This window comes from Strigops habroptila, chromosome Z (assembly GCF_004027225.2).
Source record: "Strigops habroptila isolate Jane chromosome Z, bStrHab1.2.pri, whole genome shotgun sequence".
Classification (NCBI taxonomy): domain Eukaryota; kingdom Metazoa; phylum Chordata; class Aves; order Psittaciformes; family Psittacidae; genus Strigops; species Strigops habroptila.
The window spans coordinates 15409778-15431270 of NC_044302.2; the positions used below are offsets into that span (position 1 = coordinate 15409778).

A 21493-nucleotide genomic window follows, 5' to 3' on the forward strand; every position below is an offset into this window, starting at 1 on the left:
TGAAGGAAAAATTGAGGTATTTTACATTGCCTCAAGTGACCAGCATTGTATTCATAAAATACTGTATATCTTGCAAATCTTTATTTAAACAGAACAGTTGAACTGTTCGTTTTTCAATCTGAAGTAAAATACTTTCAAGACCTTTTAGTTTGCCTGCTCATTTGTCTTGTACATTTCATCTCTGTATTTGACTCAAGTCTAATTCCTTTTTGAGTTTCAATACTTTTGTGAAGATTTTGTGAATATATGAAAAATAAATGTTTAATCTAACTACTGCAGTTTATCACCATTCTTGACACTTAACCTGTTTTTCCTTCACAGTGCTGTGTGTGGAGAGAGCAGGCTACTCTTGTAGTCTTGCCACTGGTAGTCTACCAAAGACTGACTGAAATAGATAAATAAGCTGAAATCTTTATATATCTTGCTGTTTGACATTAGCTTGATTTGGTAACCCTTTTTTTGGTTTTTTTCTTAAATAATAGTTCAAATGGTGTTTATAGTTAAAAGGTGTGTATTACTTACTATTTTTTTTTTTTTGCCGGTCTTCTGCCTTGTGGCAGAAAAGAAGCTGAAATGTAAAGAAATCTTCCTGGTTGTGAGACCTGACATGGTTCTGTTTACTAACTTCCATTTTCTGTGCAGCTTTCTCAGAACTTACAGCTCAGGTTTTAAATGCTTATAATAAACTTGTTTTCCTAGAACTTAATCTTTAGAAAAGAGTAGTCCAATGGCTGGTGGCAACTCTTTTATGTACTTTCAAAATGGACCCTTCCCATTTTACATCTGGAGTCATCATGAGTACATCCTAAGAATAATGTGAGCAACTGGTTGGAAAGTAGTGTCATCTTGAAAATGCATGGCAAATAAAAGCAGCCAGCCATTCAACATCTTGATGGATGTTGAAACTCATGATAGATGTTAAAACTGAATGTGTGACTCCAACTTTATTTCCTGAAGAGTAAAAGCGAGAGCAGGTTACAAACTACTTATTCAAGAAGGGAATATGTTTACCTATATAGGGCCTGTAACAAAAAAGAACATGTAATTACTGTTAAAGTGAAAAATGTAGTGATTATTTATTCTGCTGACTCCTAGAACTTGATTCTTTTGCTTAATGATGCAAAATAGTTTTTGAAGAATCAAGTCTACCGTGTCTTTAAACTGTTCGTCTTGAAAGTGCAGAATTTGAGAGCTTAATTTTCTAGCTAATTTGTAGTGTTTCCACAAGTTTTCCTCAAAAATGTTTTCCAGGTGCAGTGACTTAAATGTAAATGTGTCTTGCCTGTATTTCCATGAGTCATTTACCATCAGTTGGTAGATACATATTCATAGTTTTATGTGTAAGTTGAAAACAGCTTTGCAGTTCTGATAGTGCTTAATTACCTCACAGTTGTAGATTTTCCTGTGCCAAAGTTATTGGGCTCTTCCCCATAGTAATTTGCTCTGAGTCTAATTAACTAATCTTCAAAGGTTGGTTATTAGGATGTTAAAAGGTGATCCCAGAGAACTACCCAATACCAAGAATCCTATGCAAATTACTTAATGTTCAATGCTCTGAGTAGCACAAGAATTAAAATTCAGATGGCCTTATCAGGTCTTTACAAGCCCAAAGTTTGTGTCAAGTATCTACTTGAAAACGAAATAGGAATGCAAGACCCAGAAGGTGGCTGTTACTTGCGCATTTGAGCATGGTAGTGCTAGACCAAATTAATCTTCATTTTGATTACTGTAAAATTTAGATCAGTCGATTTTGAACAGCTTTGGGTTTAATTCTTGGTCTATTTAGTGATTTCCTCACCATGGCCACTTTACCGATCTGTAGAATCCAAAACCTTGTAACAGAAGTCAGTGCCTTTGGCAGGCACCTTGACTGTGCAATTCAGTAGGCCTCTCTTGGCAGTAGCCAGCTGAAAAACTGCTTGTTCCCATTTGCTCCTTCCTATAGCAATGCAACCACTAGGGAACTTGGGTATGTATGAAATGGGAAAAGAGGAATGTGAATGTTGTTGTAAATTAATTGGTAAAAGCTGATGGGATCCTGAAAATCACGTACACAAGTAAGTAACGGAAGATGAAGAAATCTTGGAGATCCTCTGCATAAAAGCCCTTTGGAGGAACGCCGTCTTTCCGCCTTCCGGGGTGCACAAACAATGGGGTGCTGCGGGTCTTCTGATGAGCCAGCTTGCTCTGACGTTAATTCTTATCAGATATAGGATGACCAGAGCAGTGAGTCTGCTCACTACTGAAGTATGTGAAGGTTTCTACATTCTGCAGCAGGTTTAAAAAGCAGTTGTTTATTGGCAATTATACTGATTCTGGTATGTCTTGGTTCTGTTCTCTCCTGCTATGAGTCCTTCAAAAGACGTTCTTTCAATCCTTGATGGCTCTTTACATCTTAAGCTTGATGAATTGAGTCTCCTAATCCTTTTTCAACTCTGAGGCCACCCTTTTTGTTTCCTGTGGCCCAGAGGTTTGGTGGCGAGTATGTCATTTATCAAATTTAGGCCAATGGGCTATAGTAAAGCAGAAAAGGGATGGAGATTGATAACACTTTTAAAAGAATATTTTCTGCTGCTACAGCTGCTTTTTAAAGAAAAATAAAAACATAAACCTCATGATCTGAGTAGGCTGAAGTAAAAACATGTCCCCGAAGCCCTCATACAGCCATATTTAAAGCTAGTTTCTGTGCAAATCTGTGTGATGTTTGGATGCTAGGCTGATTTTTTTTAATTTCCTCCCTCCCCCCACCCCCAAGTCCTTCTGTATAATGAAATCCTAATTTCCCATAGTACAAAACACCTGAGGAAGAATCCACTTGGCTGAATGCAAGAGCTGGCTTGTAAGGAATGCGTTTGTGTGGCAATAGAGGAAGCCTGAGGAAGCCTGGGTGCAGAATGGTGAGGGTTTTGCTTGTTTAAGAAGAAAATAAATGCTCTCATATGGGTATATAAAACTATTTTTGCTTATGTATGAAGCAATGTTTGACTCTTGAGCTGAAATATCATTAAGCAATCAAATGCTTCTGAATAGCTCTTAGAGAAAGTAATCTGTGCTCTCAGCTGCATTTTCCCAGGTCTAAAGTTCATTTACTGTACCAGCTTTGGTGACGCTGAAATCTGAAAATAAACCTGGTTCAAATTGCTGTTTATGCCGCCTGGCAATGTAACACAACAATATCTATTCTCAACTTAAAGCTCCCATTTCAGAAAAACCCAAAACAAATCCACCTTACTGGTGCTTGTACTACAGATTGTAGCACCAGGGGTATGATGACACATTTTTCTTACAAAAACAATACAATGTGGTTTAGGTGAAATGCGCATTAATAGTTGCTGTTTTGCGTTTCCCTCCTCCTGTCGCCTATTTCTAAACAAAACTGATGTTCATTCGTAGACTAAGTAAGGGACTGACTAAAGCTGTGTTGGGTTTTTTTTTCCACTTCACTGTAGTGGGTCTTGACTCAAGCTCCCTTGTGGCTGCCTGGTAATCAGTAACTGTGAAAAGACCGTTCTCAGTCAGAAAAATCAATGGCCCACCCAACAGCAGCTATAAATCTTTCATATTGTCTTCCTTCAGCTCTAGTGTTTGCTTTTTCTTCTTAAAGTTTTCGACAGTGCAAGGGAGGAATAGCTTGTAAAATAACGTTATCTTTTCTGTAAGATCTTTATTCACCCTAAACATGTCTTACTAAATCTGTGTTATGATACCAACTTTTATCCGTCAAGGTAACGTAATAAAGCAATCTAATTGCTGAAAACTTCAAGTATTTCTGAACTGGTATGGGTGCCATCTTGTGAATTGCTATGTGCAGTGTCTAAGTCACATACTCCCAACTATGAAAAGTAGTTTGAAGATTCCTGTTTTATAATGTTATTTGTATGCAGACGAGCACCTTCAGGTTGTAGTAACTTCACTGATACTGCTGAGGTACTGCCTGCAAGTGTGTGTCCTACATTCCACAGAATCCCACTACTCTGAAGGTATAGCTGAGAAAACTGAATTTTGTTGCCTACAAAAGATATTTAAGCACTATTAGTAGGGTCAAAAGCCAAGGTGGTAAGAGTGGTACCTCCTACCAGAACAGCAGCCGGTGCAGTGGGTTGCCCCGACACCTCTGGCTGTGCAGGCGGGCGGCCTTCACCTCTGCCAGAGACCACCACAGCCAGCTCTCGCTCCCCAGGCCTGCTTCGGTACACAGAGTGCTTTACAGAAATGCATTTATCAGCTAAGTACTTCTAAATTCTTCAGAACAAAGTCACATGATGGCCTATCAAAACCAGAACAAACTTCTCAGAGAGTACAGGCAAACATAGAACTTGGGAATCTGAAAGCTGAAGCATGAACATAAAAGGGAAGGAATCCAACTTTGGCAGTTACAGAGAGCGCTGGTTTGGCAACTTCACCATGCATGGGTAGTCTGATTGAAAAAAAAACAACTAAATCAACCCCTGAATCTTCAAATGACATTACTGCACTTCTATTGGATAAAGTAATATTTTAGATTACAGAAGTGATTTTATAGGAGCATTTTTGAAGTAAAAGCAATAGAGCACAATAACAAGCCATGAAATAATGCTAGTTCTGTATTTTCTGTATTATATACTTTTTTCTAGTTACCAACATCTAAAAATCTGTCCCCAAAAACCAGTAGTTGTGAACACTAATTATTGTATTTGTAGTTTGGGAGGGTCTGAACGTTCTGGTGCTGCTTAGAACAGATAACTACGCTTAACAATTGTGACAAGTTGGTGACATCCTAAAAGGACATAAATTAGAACTGACATTTACTTTTCTGATAGCCTGATTTACTCTCCTGTAGCCTGAGCTGGCTGCTGGTATTGGTAAAGACTTAACTTTATGAGCTGGATGGATTACTGTTTAAACACAGCAAGTATCTGTTTTGTATACAATTGTGTTAGAAAGTAGCTAAGTTTGTCACCTGTTCTGCAGCCTGTCTACATGGAAGTTTTATCAGAAAAATACCAGTACGGTCCACTATCATGTGGACATGCTAAAGCCCTAGACAATCCTGATCCTGAAATTAATCACTTCCCAGCTGATCTGAGTTAACAATATGAGGTATGAATAGTGAAGTTGGAGTATGAACTCAATCTTAATGTTAGTGTATCATTAAAAATTCTTAGATTTTATTGCAAAGGAGAGAAACGTTCGCTCTTGCAAATTTAAGGTTACTGATATTGCCTCACTTTTAAGAATTACCACTAAAATCCTGGTTCTCTTGAATTTTCCCACTGATTTTAGGGAGATCAATTTACCCTGTTTTCTTCTCTGTTTTTTTTCCAGTCTCTTGATTTCTTCAAAGACTTTTAACTTTTTATAGGCAAAATCAAATGCTTATACATTGGTAGAGCAATTACAACTATGCAGACATCTTGCTCAGTTCCAGGCCACCTGTTAACAATTAGTGAGTTGTTCACACTTGAGGTTTGTTTAGGAGACAATTAATCACAGCCACAATGTCAGAATGCATGCCAACCCGCAGAGCACAGGTGGTGGTTCCCTGGAGGAGGGTGCATGAAGGACAAGGTGGTGCTCGAGGCCCTTCCTCCAGCTCCTGGTGAATGGGGAAGGACTTCCAGTACCACAGACTCCACTAGGGACAATTCCCAGCGCCTAGAACATGTTTGCCTTCACGAGCTAGATAACCAGTTGCCCACCATTTGATCTGCCAGGGAAAGACAGACTCTTAAAATCTCCTTATCCTGTATTGAGTAGTTTCATGATGTCTGGTAGTACCAGGGTGGCTTTAGATATTGGTCTTGTGAGCAACTAAATGACACCATCTGTCACTGCTGCAGCAGAGCACTGTGATCTCAGAATAGTAAGAAACTGAAGGATTTCCTGTCTTGGTCCCACTCAGCTGTGGGGTAGTTGTTATATTGGTTTGTTTGAAAATACAAGCTACTTGGAGGAAAACACACTATCTCTCAGCATAAAGGAAAATAAAGGGAGGGCTATGTTCTTGCTCTGTATTGTTTCTTTTAAAATCACCATTGCAGTCTAAATAAACTAATCTTCAAGAATTCAGTTACTTCCTTAAGCTTCCTTAAGTTAATATGAAAGGCTAGATCCTCAGGTAGTGTAAATAATTTTTACTCCATTGACTTCAATATAATAGGACTGTGTTGACTTAACCAGATGAAGTTTGTCCACACACTTTGAAAATCGCTTTGTAACAGAGTTTTGTTTTTTCTTTTCCTTTTTTTTTTTTTTTAGTAAATCCATGTTTTTTAGTGGATTCTTGAAGAACCTTCTCTTCTAGAGTTGTATTCCAATTTATGTAAAAGTGTCCTTCACTAATAATATACATGGGCCATTTGTTTCTTACTGATTTTTCCAAAGTAGTATTCTTTTCTTTCCAATATGCCCTCCTGGCTACTAACACAAAAATATTGGAAGTGCAAATTGAAAACAGTTAGCTAAATAGTTTCATCATTCACTGTGAAAATAAAACAGTCTGTTCTTTTCTGTGTTCTTTAAATCAATAACATCTTCCATTTTGTTACAAATTCCACCTGCAGTGTTACGGTACCTGACAGGGAAGTGGCCTCCCTTTCATTTATTTTCTTCCCCTGTGCAACTTACCAATTAACAAAAAGAAAGAGTGACCCCTCAATAAGACCATCTAACAGTTTTCTAGGAAGCCACAGACCATGCCTTCTGTCACTCAGCATTGTGGAGGGTAATTCAATTTCTAGAAGAAAGTGTTCCACTTTAATACGGGTCCACTTGAGTATGCAAAGAGATTTGGAAACAATTCTGATCTGTAGCCCTTAGTGCAGTCCAAATCGCACCTCCAAGTACAGGTGGAAGGCCTAAGTGATTAGCCAGGCACTGATTTTTCAAGGCTTACTGCATGTTCGCACTCTGGAGAAAGAACTTTAAGCATGAGCAGGAGAGCAGCTAGAGATGTATTTCCAATTCTCCATCCAAGAAGTAAAACACAGTCTCCTGGCCCTGGCTGCAGAGCTGCAGGCAGTAAGTTTAGAATTCCTTAGTCAAGTCCTTCAGTTCCTCTAGGAAAAGGAGTGTTAGCTCCTCAGTCACGTACTTTTTTGGACTGTTGGTACTTATCCTAATTTCTGTAATTTCACAGTGCTGTGAGTTTGCACTGGCCTTGAAGTTTTCTTTGGAGAAATTACTGTTGTAGAATTAAGACCTACTGGCTTTCGCAAGATCTGGAATGCTAGAAAATATGATCAGCATTGCAAGTCAGTTAGACTCGTGGACAACTTTTAAAGAAGTAACAAATAATGAATGACTTTTCATTTCCCTAAAGAAACATGTATAGCATTTATTGCTTTGCTTACAGAAAAGCAGCAAATGATTCCCAAAACTTTGTTCAATTGATCTAAGGGTCTAGAAATGCAAACTGTAACAGCAGTGAAATTCTACCTTCTCTTTGGTCTGGCTGATGCAGTATGAAACTCCTGCATTTAATAGCATAAACTTAATGGTCTTCAGCAATTGATTCTAATATTGTCCTGTAAATGAGGGTGGTAGCTCAAAATAATTTCACATTACATCCTCCCTAAGCCTGTAGTTCTTAGCACTTTAGGATTGTTCTATTATTAGAGATCTTTGATCTCATAAATTTACAGGAAGTAGCAAATAATTTACTGAAGTTATTTGTCTCATTCTCTAATTTGATCAGTGGCCAAAGAGAGTAATGTGAGTCCGTATGCACACTGGTAAACAGATGCTAAATCTCATCCAAAACAAAAAATTGTTCTAGTTAATACTTTCTACTGTAGCATTCATTAAATACAACATTTTACTCCTGGCTTTCAAACAGAATCATGAAGCTAGTGAAGAAAAGCAAAAGTCATTCTGGTCATTGTTTCTGGGTATGAGGGACTGCAAAACAGCAGTGTGGTAAGGCACGCTTTCCTAAATGCTAAAACTGCTGCAGTATTGCAGGATGTCAAAGGCATATTTGAAAGGAGTGAACATACTTCAAAGTCTACCTGCTAATTTTAAAAGTACTACTTAACATTATTGTGCCACTTAGTATTATATTATGTCTAATCCACAAAACAGTCTACTGTACATTAATTTCCAAATTATTCCCAAGGATTAAAAAGAATATTTTCTGAGGTTATAACTGTATTTCTGATTTGCTTTTGTCACATACTTATTTGTTCAGCAACAATCCTCTGGGTCCTAGCTGGCTCACTTATGGGACACACTGAAAACCTGAATGTTCAAACATTTTGCAAATAAAATGGTTTAGAAGGAACTTCATCCCCATAACTACTGTGAATAGTACAGACATGCATATACTGAAGGCAGATTTGACCCACAATGACTTACTAAGAGGAAAATGTAACCCCCACATGAGAACTATGCTTGAAGATTACTATGTTTTTCTGTTTCTGCTTCTTTTAAAAATAGTGATTTTTCCCTATTTCATAATGATTCATGGCGCTGGCTACTACGGCAGTTCGAAGCATGCATCTGAATTGTACAAATTTTGTACAGAATTGTACAGATTTCTGTAATGCTCTATAACTCCGTTTGTAAATGATACTGAAAGTAGGTTTGGTATAAACACCATAGCTACAAATAATTTAAATAGAAAATTGAAACATAGTTTGAATTTTACTTCATTAGATTTTTATCAGCTAATGTGCGGCATTTCATTTTAACTAAAAATCTAAAATTATTTATGATATAGTTATCCAGTTCAATCTTTGAGAAGATTAGATTTGTGTGTTTAATACTCTGGTTTTACACATTCAATATATATGTATCACTGTAGAGCTGCTGGACTGTTTTCCAAGCAAGAGCTTGAAAATAATAATGCTTGCTTGTCTATGAAGAACGCTTCTATGGAAGACAGAAGCAAATAAAACCCTAGGGATGCTGCATTCTAATTTGGACGAGAAAATTTCAGATGGACGTTTTATAAAGGGCAACTTATTCACAATATCAAACATTCGCAGCTACCACATACACATAGGAAACTTGCTTTAGGTCAATCTGTAGGTGCAAAAAGATAAGCTATTAAAACGACAGGTTAAGGCCATCACTTTTTCTCACCCAGGGCAGAACCTTACACTTGGGCAGTCGCATTGAGCAGGGCTCCCAGCAATGTCAGGGGTTCTCCAGCAAGGGGTGGTAGCATCTGCGTTGTGAAGATCAGCCTCGACGCTACTTCAGCTGCATGGCACTCGGGAGAAAAATTAGCACCAGAAAAAGAAAAGGGCAAGTCTATACTAGCATGTGCCAATTAAATGGATATTAATCTCCATATTTTGCTTTTTTCCTTTTACATCCATTTTGCTAAAACTGTGTAATTACCAGTAGTTTAAGAGTAATCTGCACAACAGTGTACATAGAGCACTTGGAGCGTTTTGGAACTGCTGCCATTAAAAATCTCTACAATGTCAGTCGCATTGGATCATGCAGGACTTTTAGATCTTACTCTGGGATAGCAAATATTTGTGGGTATACAGAAATGATGTTAAGCAATCTGTGTACTCGGAAGGTCCACAAAATTTTGATGAAGTAGTAAATGGAGTCCATCTGTTCTGAAACCACTCCATTTATGATCTCAGCAGAACAATGCATTTTCCATTTCCTGCAGTTATTAAATCTTGTTATCTAATCCAACTTTCAGTGAAGACAAGGAATTCTTTTAACAATCATTTTACTGAACGATCATTTTTCTCTTCTTCTCTAAGAAATATTCTGAATATCCTATGCGCTGCTTCCGTCTGAATGCTCCAATAATTTCCTAGTTCTTTTCAGATACACAATGTGCAAAACAGGAACGGCAAGACCTAGGTAATATGAAGTAACGTGCTCAGGACTGTGCATAAAAGTGTCGCAGGGCAGGGAACAGAGGAGCAGAGTCCAGCTCACTTGCTGCCCAGTCCTATATCTCAGGTACATAACCGCTTCTTCTCTGGCTGTATTCCTTATATACTTGTCCCAAATTGCTGAGACTGGATTGAAATTCCTTTCCAAGATTCCTATTCCTAACTGCCCAAGAGCATCCTAGTGGCTGGGCAGCTTCAGAAAGTACGTTTCCTATTTGCCTATTACATTCCAACAGGAGCTTAGAGTCAAATGAAGTTGTCGTGCTTGTGGTGTGTGCACTGATGTGCAGCTCCCTCTGAGAGGGTCAATTCAAGTGCATACCTCTGGCTTAGAGCGTGGAAAACACCAGCTGGCTAGTGGTGCGCAAATAGAAATGGTTGTATTTAGTTACTAACCTATGACTGCAGCCACGGTAGGGCCATGGATGACTAACACGTGGTTGTACCTGCAGGTAGCCAGCACACGCCTGCCTGCCAGGGGCTGTATGTGGTCACTGGTGACTAACACCCCCCAGATAAACTTGATCCAAAACTCCACGGAAACCAGCGTTTCTGCTGCCTACAGTGAGCTTTGTGTCGGACTTATGTGTGGTGGAGCCGGGCTTGGTCTGCACTAGTGGCCAGATGTTCGAGGCTCAATACACTGAGGAATCATTGCAGAATCTGGGAAACTCACCCAAAACATACTGAGAGGGTGAAAAAGCACTAAGCAAACTGAGGAATGGGAAGCTGGTGCCGTGGGATGGCCGCAGGGATGGCCTGTGAGGGTCAGGTCCCTCCTCAATGGGCGCAGCTTGCCTGTGGGAATCTCGGAGTCACACTGAAAGCACCCCAATATTGGCCAGATTTTAAAAACCTGGCTGTAAAGCTTCGTATTTCTTAAGCTTTCAGTAAGAAGTTTGTTTCTGCACCTCTACAGTGTGGATGCCGATGGTTAGTTACTCCGCTTGTGTGAATTGGGTGTGAGGGGGACGCAGACACCCTCGCGACCTGTGAAGGACGGGGTGCTGCAGACCCAGCCTTAGGGGGAGCGCAGCTGAGGGGTTCCCCTTCATGTCTGGCTGCTCAAATCCATCGGTCGAGGCGAGGCTGAGGCGAGCCCGGCCGGTTGTGTGCGCGGCGGGGTGCCCCATCCCTCATGGCCGCCTCTGAGGGGCCCGGCGGCGGTCCCGCCACCCGCCAGGGGGCAGGAGGGGCGCTGCCGCCGCGCGCGCGTCCCGCCCTCACCGCGACGGGGAGGCTCCGCGGGCCCCAGAGACACCTCTAGAGGAGGCGGGATGAGGCGGAGCGACCGGCCCCGGCCCTCGGCCGCTGCCCCGCCGGTGCCGCTGCTCTTCCGCCGGCTGCAGGTGAGAGATGGCGGGGGACCGGGTCCCGGGGAGGGTGAGGTTTGGGGGGTCGGAGCTTGCTGTCGCGGAGTGGGGTCGGGGGGGGGGGTCCGCGGGTGGCCGTTCGGCCACCCGCGGACCCCCCCCCGGCCCCACTCCGCGAAGCACTGAGTACTTTTTTAGTGATATAGGGCTTTAAATTGCCCGAAAAAGTGATTAAATACCAGTGTAAAACTTTAAATACCTGTAATTTGTGTCTTTTCGGGTGCTTAATAGGTGAGTCGCTCCTCGGCAGGACGTGTTACGGCATTTCTGTAACACGTGAGCGCGCTGCGTTAATGAAGGGATTAAAATGCTTTGATACACAGAGTACAGCGCTTGATCGTTGCTGCTGGGGTCTTACGTTTGCCGGTGGTAGGTAAAGTATATCATAAAGCAGGGGCGTATCATCACCAACGGGCCAGGACCATGCTAAAGTCCATTGAACGTGAGGTTTCTTTTATGGCCAGTAAGGATGTGTGGTCAGCAGAAGTGCTGAAGGCCGGCAAAGACATATTCAAAGCGTTTTCTGGACATGGAAAGTAAATATGTGGCGTAAACTTTGAAATTGGTTCGGCATAGAAGTGTGCTGTGCTCCTGTCAGATGTGCTGTGTTTTATTTCTGTTGCCGTGTGCCTGGCATGCTTGGCTGTGGCCCATGACCACGCTGTGCTAAGTGCTGGGCAAATGCAAGGTGGGGAAAATCCACACAAATGCGTCTAAAGACTGTGGCTTTGATTTTGAGGTGGTTGAGATTTACTATAGGAAATAAAATGTCCTGTGCTGGAGGATGCAAAGTTCATCATTGTGTTGTAGTACGGTGTAACAGTAGCTGTGTTAGTGACCGTACTGCTTTGTGCTAAGATTCATGATGTGGGGGTCTTTTTTTATTTAAAGAAAAAAATGTCCAGGAACTCTTTTTGGTGTGGTGTTTTATTTTTTTTTCTTTTTTTTTTTGTTTCTTGTTTGTTTGTTTGGTTTTTTTGTTGGTTTTTTGGGGGTTTTTTTAGGGAAAAAGAGTGACAGATGGGAATTTGTCTATGTCTAAAAAAAGAAAAGTACCACAAAGAAACTCCAGAGCTACTACATATTTTGAGGGTAAATAAGAATAATGCGGTGGTGTCAATTTTTTTAAAAAATACAATTGTTAAGCAAGCAGGATTCCAGGAGAGAAAGAGAACATGTCTAGGAGGGTTTAATGATTGTGTCTAGGTCAGAAATAAATAAACAGCTGGTGGTTGTATGCATGTTGGGGGTTTTGTTTGTTTAGGTATCCTGACCTTTCCAATGTTGAAGTCCTGATCTGGAAGTTTTTATTCGGTCCCCTCTAGGTGGAAGAGGAATGTGTTGCAGGTTTGCGTTAAGACCTGTGATAGAGTGTACTCATGGTATGTTTGTGTGTAGAGTGAACTAAGTACTTCAGAAAAGAAAAAAAATCTTCTTTGCAGTAGTTGACACTAAAACCAGTATTTGCCAAAGTCACCAACACGTCGACAGTTTCCCCCTATCCAGAAACGTAGAACGGAAAGTGAGGAGTGTGTGGAATAACACGCTGAGAATAAGCCAATATAGCTTTTCTATATTGGCCATTATAGCTTGTTATTTAGGCTTCCAGGAGTCATTACTAACAGCAATTAGGGTCACTGGGGGCTCTTGTAAGGCAGCCATTAAACTCCTTAATTTTTTTCTTAATGAAGGTAACGTCAACACCATTAAGAGTAAGCAAGGAAGATACTTCATTCCCCAGTGTACGTGGATATTTATGTTCTCATGGTTTGTGCTAAGTGAAAGAGCAGCTCCTGGGTGAGAGCTAATTAGTTTAGGTGTTAGCCTGGAGACAGATGACCGTTGTCTTCTGTTAATGTGGGTGATTCTGTAATTGCCAGTTGCTCTTAGATAAAAAAAAAAGAAAAAAAAAAAAAAAGAAAAAGACAATATCTGCTGTGGAATTTAAAACAAAACCAAACCAACAACAACAGAAAAACCCAACAAAACCAAACACCAAACAGAAACAAAAAACAACTCTAAGTTGAATTGCTAGATTTATTCTTGGGTTACATCTTTGACTTCGATTTAACATTACAGGATTTATCAAAATGACTCATTCTGATTTTAATTTACTATGAAGGCTGTAAAACGTAGGCTGAAATATTTCACCCAGCGATTGCTCCCTCAAACTCCCTCAATCTTGTGTCGAAGCTACATTTTATCTTTCTGCAACAGGACCCAGTCTGCCTGGATTTGCTTGGAGTTTTGGGTTAATAAAATGTGATGGTCAAACTGCACTAAGCATCTGCAGAACTTTTTGTGTCACAAGTGTTGTTTAAGACTTCGCATATATAGAAATATTCTTTTGTGTAAATCAAAGGGGGTTTTATCATCATATGTAATCAACCTGGGATAATTATCTGTATGAGCAGATAGCCAATGGAATTAGTGTTGTCCCCTTAAATTACAAAGAGTTGTCTGGCTCAGCGCTGTTTTGCCTTACCGAGATGCGAGGATCCGTATTCACTAGCAGTGAGCATGCGTTGGCCGCTGTCTGAGCTACTCACTTGTTGCTGCTGTTCTTTTGGGCTGGATTTGGTGCTCTGTGTGAGAAGCGCCTGTGCTCACAGGCAGTTCCAAAGATTATTAAAGTGGAGTTACAGACCTTAGTTAAGGTCTTTTTACTTAAACCAAAAAGGTTATTCAGATGAAAACTGGGACCTGTCTGAGCCAAAGATCGCTCTTTTCTTCTCTAATTAGAGCACAGTCAGTATTCAAATTCTTAAATGCAGTCTCTTTACAGCACCTTTTGACGAGCTAACTGGTTCTTTCAAAGACTGAGTATTGCATAAATAGGGAGACAAGCTATTAAACTAGCATCTGCAAAGTTTCAAGATGATTATTTGCTAAGTTGACAGGATGTTACAGTGTGAAATAGTTTGTAACCACTGTGCAGCTAGATCATCTGGTATTAAAAGAAGGAAGTGCAGCTTCTTCCTTTGATCATTATGGTGTACTTCATGAATAGTCAATTTCTTGTGTTTGCTGAAAATGTACTTTATATTTCACATTTTGAAGACAGTAGACATTGATGTTTGATTTCCTCTTACTCCTATTTAAAAAATACTATCATTTTCATCTGCAAAAAATTGCTGTCTTCAAAGAATTAGGAGTGTTATGACACTTTTATCTCATTATAAAAATCATTATCATTGTTATCTCCAGAGACTTGCAAATGACTTTAAATAACTATTGCTGCTGCTTGCCTTTTGCCTCTTATACCATCCTATCTTCCTGAGTCACCTCGAGTAGGATCCAGACTCTGTCTTGCAGTGCCAAGCAGCAAGGGTGCTCCATATATGCAGGCATATGAGCAAGCAGTACATTTGATTTTTCCTTTGGAAGTGTTTTTCTTTGCCTAATAAGAATAACATACAATAGTGTAAATATGCTGTAGTAGTATTTCCTGCACATCAGGTGTAAGTTGCTGCTGCAGAGTGTTACCTCTTCAGAGTTAGTAAAATTGAGTGTAAAGGGTGAAATAATTTTGCCTATGTTAGATAAATGACAAAGATAAATGGCAAAATCTAAGTAGAACATGGGGCTGCTGTTCCTTTTCTAAGCAATTGCTTTACCTCAGTAGCTTGGAGTTATGACATGAGTTTGTGTCAAAATGTGTCCTTCAAACTTACTTGTTTGCAGTAGTGTTTTTATAACTATCAAACAAACCTTCTCTTCTGTGGCAGCCAGACTGCTGTTTCGACTTTACAGAACCCGCAGTTCAGAGGCTTCAGTACTGTTGGTTCTTTAAAGACAAAACAAAGTCGAAGCTGGCTCTCATGTGACGTGGGGCCACACATACCACTTCTCCTAAGAGCTTCCTTCACAGCTAATGGCCAAAATGTTCCTCTGTCTAACAGCTGTTCTGTAATCCTCACCTCAGCATTAAAAGTAGCTTCTGGTCTGTAATTAGAGAGAAGGAACAAATAGGATGTGTTTAACTTCTCTTTCTGGGCATGAAACTAAGGGAATAAGAAAACCAGAAATAACAAAGACTACCAAGGTGTAAGTCAGAGAAAGGTGACTAGTTTCTTTGAATAGGGCTGGATCTTTCTGGCAGCTTCTCCCTGAAGTGCCCTGGTGCTGTGCATGTGTCTGTGTTGGCTGTAGTGTGTATCTGTTTGCTCTGCTCAGGGAGCTTGCAGGGCCTTCTGGCCAAGACAATTGTACATGATAATTTTCAGACCCCTTCTCCCATGTCCTGCATCATGGTTTGCTTAAGAGTAGTGGCTGGGCTTTGTGCTGTCTTCTGTTCTGCGTGATGCAGAAATAAGTATTGTTTGACATGCGAGTGGTCACTCAGCCCACAACAAAAGGAATGTGTTTCTCTGAGGTGCTCAGCAAGAATGGCGATAAATTATTATTATTATTTTTTTTTTAATAATGCTGCCTTGTAAATGGCTGGTTATAAAGCTGCAAGCGTACTCCTATAATACAATCAATATGGAAATGTTTTAAAAGGACTTTGGTTAAGTTGGGAGGTCTAAAGAGTGCGTGATTTATTTCAATGGAGGAGACAATATAAGAAGTGTTTTGTAGGCAGATAAATGTAGAAATAGTTTACATGTGACTGTATAACTTTGTTTTTTGATTTGTTACTTTTTACTCTGTGAAGTTTTGTTATAACTAATAATGATTAGTTAGCATTTTGATGAGTTGAATAAAATATTTCCGTAAGATGCTCTTCATTGCAATACAGCCTGCGCTTCAGTCACTATTTACTTAATGTACAATCTGTGATGTTAAGTTTATTGATACAAAAATATAATACATTCATTCTAGGGGGTTCTTTTAGAGAACTAGTTGGTGATCCAACCAGCTAGCAGTGACTAATTCTTACTCAGATACCGTTTTCCATCCACATAACCAAAATGGTGAGGAGACAAGGGTGCTAACAAAATGACAAAGCACGTGCAAGGGCTGGGTAATGAGTACAGCTGGGAAGGAGCTGTCAAAGGTGGATTCAAGCAGACTGAGCTCACTGAGGTTTATTCAAAGTCAGCCGAAATTAATGGAAAAGGGCAATAAACCCCTGATCATTTAAATGTCAGATAATCTTAGCACCTGGCTCATGTCAACCCCAGTCCATCTGTTACGGTATTTAAGGCAGGAGTTGCTTGGTGAAACCAGCTCAGGCTTAGGCTGTGGGGGGAAAAAAACATATTGGGTCAAGTTGAGAGAGGATGAACTTTGTACTGAGGCTCTTCTTTTTCTTCGTTATTGCTACTGAGCTTATGTGGGACTAAATCAAAAACCAAACTGCAGTAGCAGAACAGAATGTTGGTTTCAATTTCCTCCTTTGAAAGGAAGCTGGGGTATGGCTATCAAAATTTCTCACTTCCTGACAATTTCTGCCTGATCTGCTGCTGCTCCTTTGCTGGCAGTTTCAGCCTGCTGCCATGAAGGCGGCTGTCCTTTCAATGCCAAGGAAACGAACCTTTATATTTTTGTGACATACACATTTATTGGAATAATGATAGAAGATGTGAGAAATGTATGTAGTGATTACTAGTACATTTTAATCAGGAACTGGGTTTTGAGGTGAAAATGCTTTAAAAATTCTTGCCACAGATAAGCCAATAAGTCAATTCTGATACTTTAATTGTGCAAGTCCTTACTATCTTACTTATGTGTAGTACATATACTAGTGTATGTAGATCCTGTACAGTTTATTAAAAAATAGCACTAAAACAGAGGCAAAGAATACTTCCGTGGATCTATATCTTGTAGGTTATTGGCTAGATTTGTTTCAGTACACCATCAGAAGGGAGGGTAGGCATTGTGGGGCCTGTGAGCCTTTTCCTTGGTATTGGGTCAGAGGAGCATCTGCAATTCTGCTTGCGAGGGGAGTAAGCAAGCCTTGGAGACAAAAGCTGTGATCCTGAGGTGTGCCCTATGTCTGCACTTGGCCGTGGTCAGGGTAAACGTGCTCCCTTGGTTTGACTGTCCAGTGTGCTGCACAGCTGGAGCTCTGGTGGGGCCTGGCTGGGCATGAGAAGAGCCAGAAAGTTTCTCCTCTGGTGTGAAGCCTCTGGCAGTGGACTTCTAACGCCTCAAATCTTTTTTCTTCCTCTAGAACTGACATAGACTGCCAGTCACTTTGCAATCTTGTGAGCTGATTGAGGTTTGGGTTTTTGGGGCCTGATTTTGCTCTGTTGTGAAGTGTCCATGTAGCTAACGAATTTCACTTTTTTTTTTATTTATTTTTTTTTTCCCCCAGCAGGGGCTTGTATATGTATATAAGCAGGGCACAGCTTCTTTTGGGAATGTCCTGAGAACTTAAAATTTCTTTCTGCTCAATAATTATGTAAAAATGACTGATGATGGTTGATAAAACTTTTTTTTTTTTTCTAGAAATACTCTTATATGACTTTGAATATAAATGCAGGAGTAAATGCAATGCAGGGTGTGATTTTTATGGTGTAGCTAAGCTAGCTCAACCAGCAGCCCTTACTAAAAGAAGGCAGTGCCTGTGTTCCACCCCTCTCTGAAGTCAGCACTGGGGCTCATCTAACCTGCTGGTGAGATGATTCAAGGAACTAAATGGGCAAAAAGCTTTTTTTTTCTTTAGTAGGATAAGCATTTTTAAGTCTAACTTCTCCACCCCACCCCGTGTCCTACCCCCTGCTGTAGGAACAGAACAGCCAGGCATGATAAAGTGGCAAGAATGTATTGTTGAACTTCTGGAGATGCAGGCAAGGACAGTTCCCTCGTCTTCTGCAGTGGCTGTACTGTAAACAGTGCTCCAAGTTATCTAACTACTTGTTATCCAAGTAGTAAGTTATGCGTCTGCAGACATACTGGAAAGTGATCTGGACCATGTTTTGATTTGAGGTACTGCCACTGGAATTGTTAACTCAGTATCAGTACTTAAGAGAGAACTCTGCTCCTCTGCTTTACTTGTACAGCAGGAAATAAATGTGAAAATACTTCACTGTAGTACTTTTTATAAGTCACCTATAGTTTTTTGCAAGGTCTTGAGGAGTATCCTGTTCTGGATTTAGTAGTTTTTACACTTTATTTTCAATTTGCTAATTGTAATACAGTAACACAAGTCCCCCACTCCCTTTTTCCTCAGGATGCTGCACTTTTAAAATAAGGCAGAAAATGCATTGCAGTGCTATAGCAACAGTGCAGTGTTATTACACCTAACGTAATAATACAAAAGTCACAGCTGCTGGAAGGTAGACAAAGTAGGACTTGCTCTGAGAAAGCATTTAATTTTAGAAGACTATAAGCACCATGTTTAGATCTCAAAGAAATAGGGAAAACCCCTGTGTCTAATTACTTTGTAAAAAACGATTTGATGAAGTTCATATAGTGCCAGGATAGGCAAAATTCCACACAGGCAGTTGTATTTTCCCTGGCGAGCTGACGTGTTGATTATTTGCATGTTCAGAGCTCACTTGCAGAGTTGTAGAACATGATTTAGTGACACAGGTTGTCAGCGTGAGCAGAACTGCTTGTGGGTGTTAATTGCTTCTGGTCAGGTGCAGACCAATAAATTATAATGTTGCTAGACAAAGGAGATTAAATTGCAATTCATGAATCATATATTGGAAGAATAAAGGAGGAAAATCTGTGTTTCAAGATTCTGGGCAGATTTAGGCAAGAACTAAGAGTTGTTCTTTTCTTATATTGGCTGTGTGTTCCGTAACTGTTTATCAAGCATGTTCCCACAGGGAATTTGGATCTAGTTGTAGCTAAACTGGTTTACCAAAGTAGCATTAAACACTTGTTTTACATGTTGAGCTAATTTTTGTCCTACATGGTGCAGGCTGTTGTATTTAGAAATGCATTCTGCTGTGCTTTTTTTGAACTGTGTTGAAATATAAATACTTAATCAGTGATGGTTAGGCTTTTCTTGCAGTTGTCTCTGCTGTGAATAGAAATATGTGTATATAAGGTACATATACATTATATGTATAAATACAGAAAACTAAAGTGTCATTTCTGGAGGCTACAGTATCTGAAAGATACTGTGCTGGTTTCTTTTTATCTTCCTGGATGGCTTCTCATCATGTTCTGTGTATCAGTATCCCAGGCATCATTCTTTGGGCTTGTGCATTTACAAATGGATAACTAATGTTTTAAGAAGCACTTGCCAAAAAAACCCCCCAAAACAACCAAACTTATTATTTGCTGGTAAGTCTGAGGAGTGTTGGCTGTAGAAAGTATGGGAAATCTGGGAGTCAGTTGATTTGCTGCTTATTCAAACTAAGGCTAGGAGTGAGGCAGCACTTCCCCAGTGCAGTGTATTCAGCATAACTTCCGGCACACTGAATAACACAGTGTTTAGTTGGAGGAGTTGGAGAGAGGGTGAGGTGTTGCAGTTCTTACATGCTATAAGAACATTTTCACTAGAAATAAAGGGGCTTTCAAGAGAGAGGGAGAGAGATGAGGTGGGGAGAGGAAGGATTTCCTTAACTGTGGCACTGCCCTCACAGAAATCAGGTAACTTGTAGGTTGCAGGCAGAGGAGACCTAATTGTATGGTATAATAATACTGTAGTGGACCTAGAAAAAAACTTGCCCTGATCCAGAGTCAGGCTGGGTTAGTGATGGTGTTGAGATGCAGACTCTGTAGCTGCCAAAAGGGGAGAGGCAGCTTATGCCTTTTGGAAACCTGGTGTGTTTTAAAGCCACTTGTGCGTGCTCCTACCAAACACACTGGAGATCACATAAACAAGAAGTATTTTTTAGTTGCTGTGACCTGAACACTGGTCTCAGAGCAGTGGCCTAGCAGTGGGTAGGGGAAGTGTGCAGACTCTGAATGGGAAACAACTCCATCCTTCTTTTCACTGTTGTGGTTGAATTTTAATAAGTTCTCTTCTTGTATGCTAGTTGGTGTTAACCTGATTTGTGCCTTTTCTGCAAGACGCTGGCTAGCTGTATTTGTGTCTAAGCCATATGTGAGTGCTTTAAGCACCTTGGGTTCTGGATGCTGCTCTGTGGACTTGCTCATTGAGCTTATACCTTGGAACCAGCTGCACTGGACCTTAAAATCGCTACTGACTCTCTGCATCTGCTTGAAGTAAACTTCTCTGAAGTCCCATCTGCTAGGAACATGTAACTTTTGGAGACATGAAATAGCTGACAGTCACAAAGACACATAGCTAGTTGTGGGGGGAATTTTTGAAACAGTTTTCCAGGTGATGCTGGAGGTTGCTGGTCAATGCAAAACAAACAATACTGCATGCTGTTGCCAAATCTCCCTTCTTTGGAGTGTTCTTTGGGATTTGATTGATGCTCTCCAGAGTTCCCATGTTCCCTGTTCCTGTACTTGACACTCCTAGCACAGGCTTTTCTTTGCTCTGTGAGAAGGATCTGAGCAGACTTTGATTCTTTTGCCGTTCCCTCTGCTGCTGTGTGACCCTCTCATCAGTCGCAAACCCTTGGGTGGTCTGTTGCGTGGTTACCACACAATTTGAGTTCAGACCTGAAAAACTGGTTTTTGTAGGCACTAACCACTTGTTCTGGTAGGGAATGGCCCAGGTAATATGGATGGTCTTTAATGATGTGTTCAGCAGTGGAGGCTGAATGCTATTCCTCCCTCCCTGCAGTGCCGTACAACCGGCCCTTCCTAACTGTGCTACCCTTCTTGAACAAAAAAAATCTTATGTTTAAAAGAGCATTATTAGTGTCCAGCTGAATTTCAGAATATGTGTGTAGGTTCCTGCTATAGTCATAGGAATTTGTGATTGCAGAGCTGCTCATGATAACATTGTTTCCTTACTCACTCCAGAAGTGTATGCAGCCGGTCTGTGTGTGCATCTTCTTAGGAGAAAGTTGTATTCTTACAAGTCAGGGGAGCAGATTGGTCATTACAGCCATGCTAGTTTTTAGACAGTAATTGGCCAGGTAATAGGTCTGCATTCTACCCTAAGAGGATGACTGTACAAAATGTTGCCAGGGAACAAGTTAAATGCTTTAGTTATTACCTGTGTATAATGTTATCCTACATAAGGTAAATGTGAGGCAGGTTGTTCTACTTTCTTTTACAGGAGGCTATGAGTTTGTACGTTGGGAGTTACTATGGGAGATTTTACATGAAATGAATCCTCATGTTTTAATCATAGAATCATAGAATGTTTGGGTTGGAAGGGACCTTAAAGGTCATCTAGTGTCAACCTCCCTGCCATGAGGGTGATGATCTACTAGTAATGTATTTGTGTGACTAGGTAGGTAGTTTTCTTTACCATGGCAGTCTTTAAATAAAAAAAAAAAAAAAAAA

General features: G+C 40.4%; 1 protein-coding gene across 1 annotated transcript in view; it reads left to right on the plus strand.

Moving 5' to 3' along the window:
• Positions 1–11066: 11066 nt before the first annotated feature.
• The window catches only part of ADCY7 (adenylate cyclase 7), a 67849-nt gene continuing 57422 nt past the window's right edge, over positions 11067–21493 (plus strand). The window contains exon 1 of the mRNA XM_030471079.1: positions 11067–11194. The gene's annotated coding sequence lies outside the window, so the exon portion shown is untranslated. The remainder of the gene's footprint in view (positions 11195–21493) is intronic.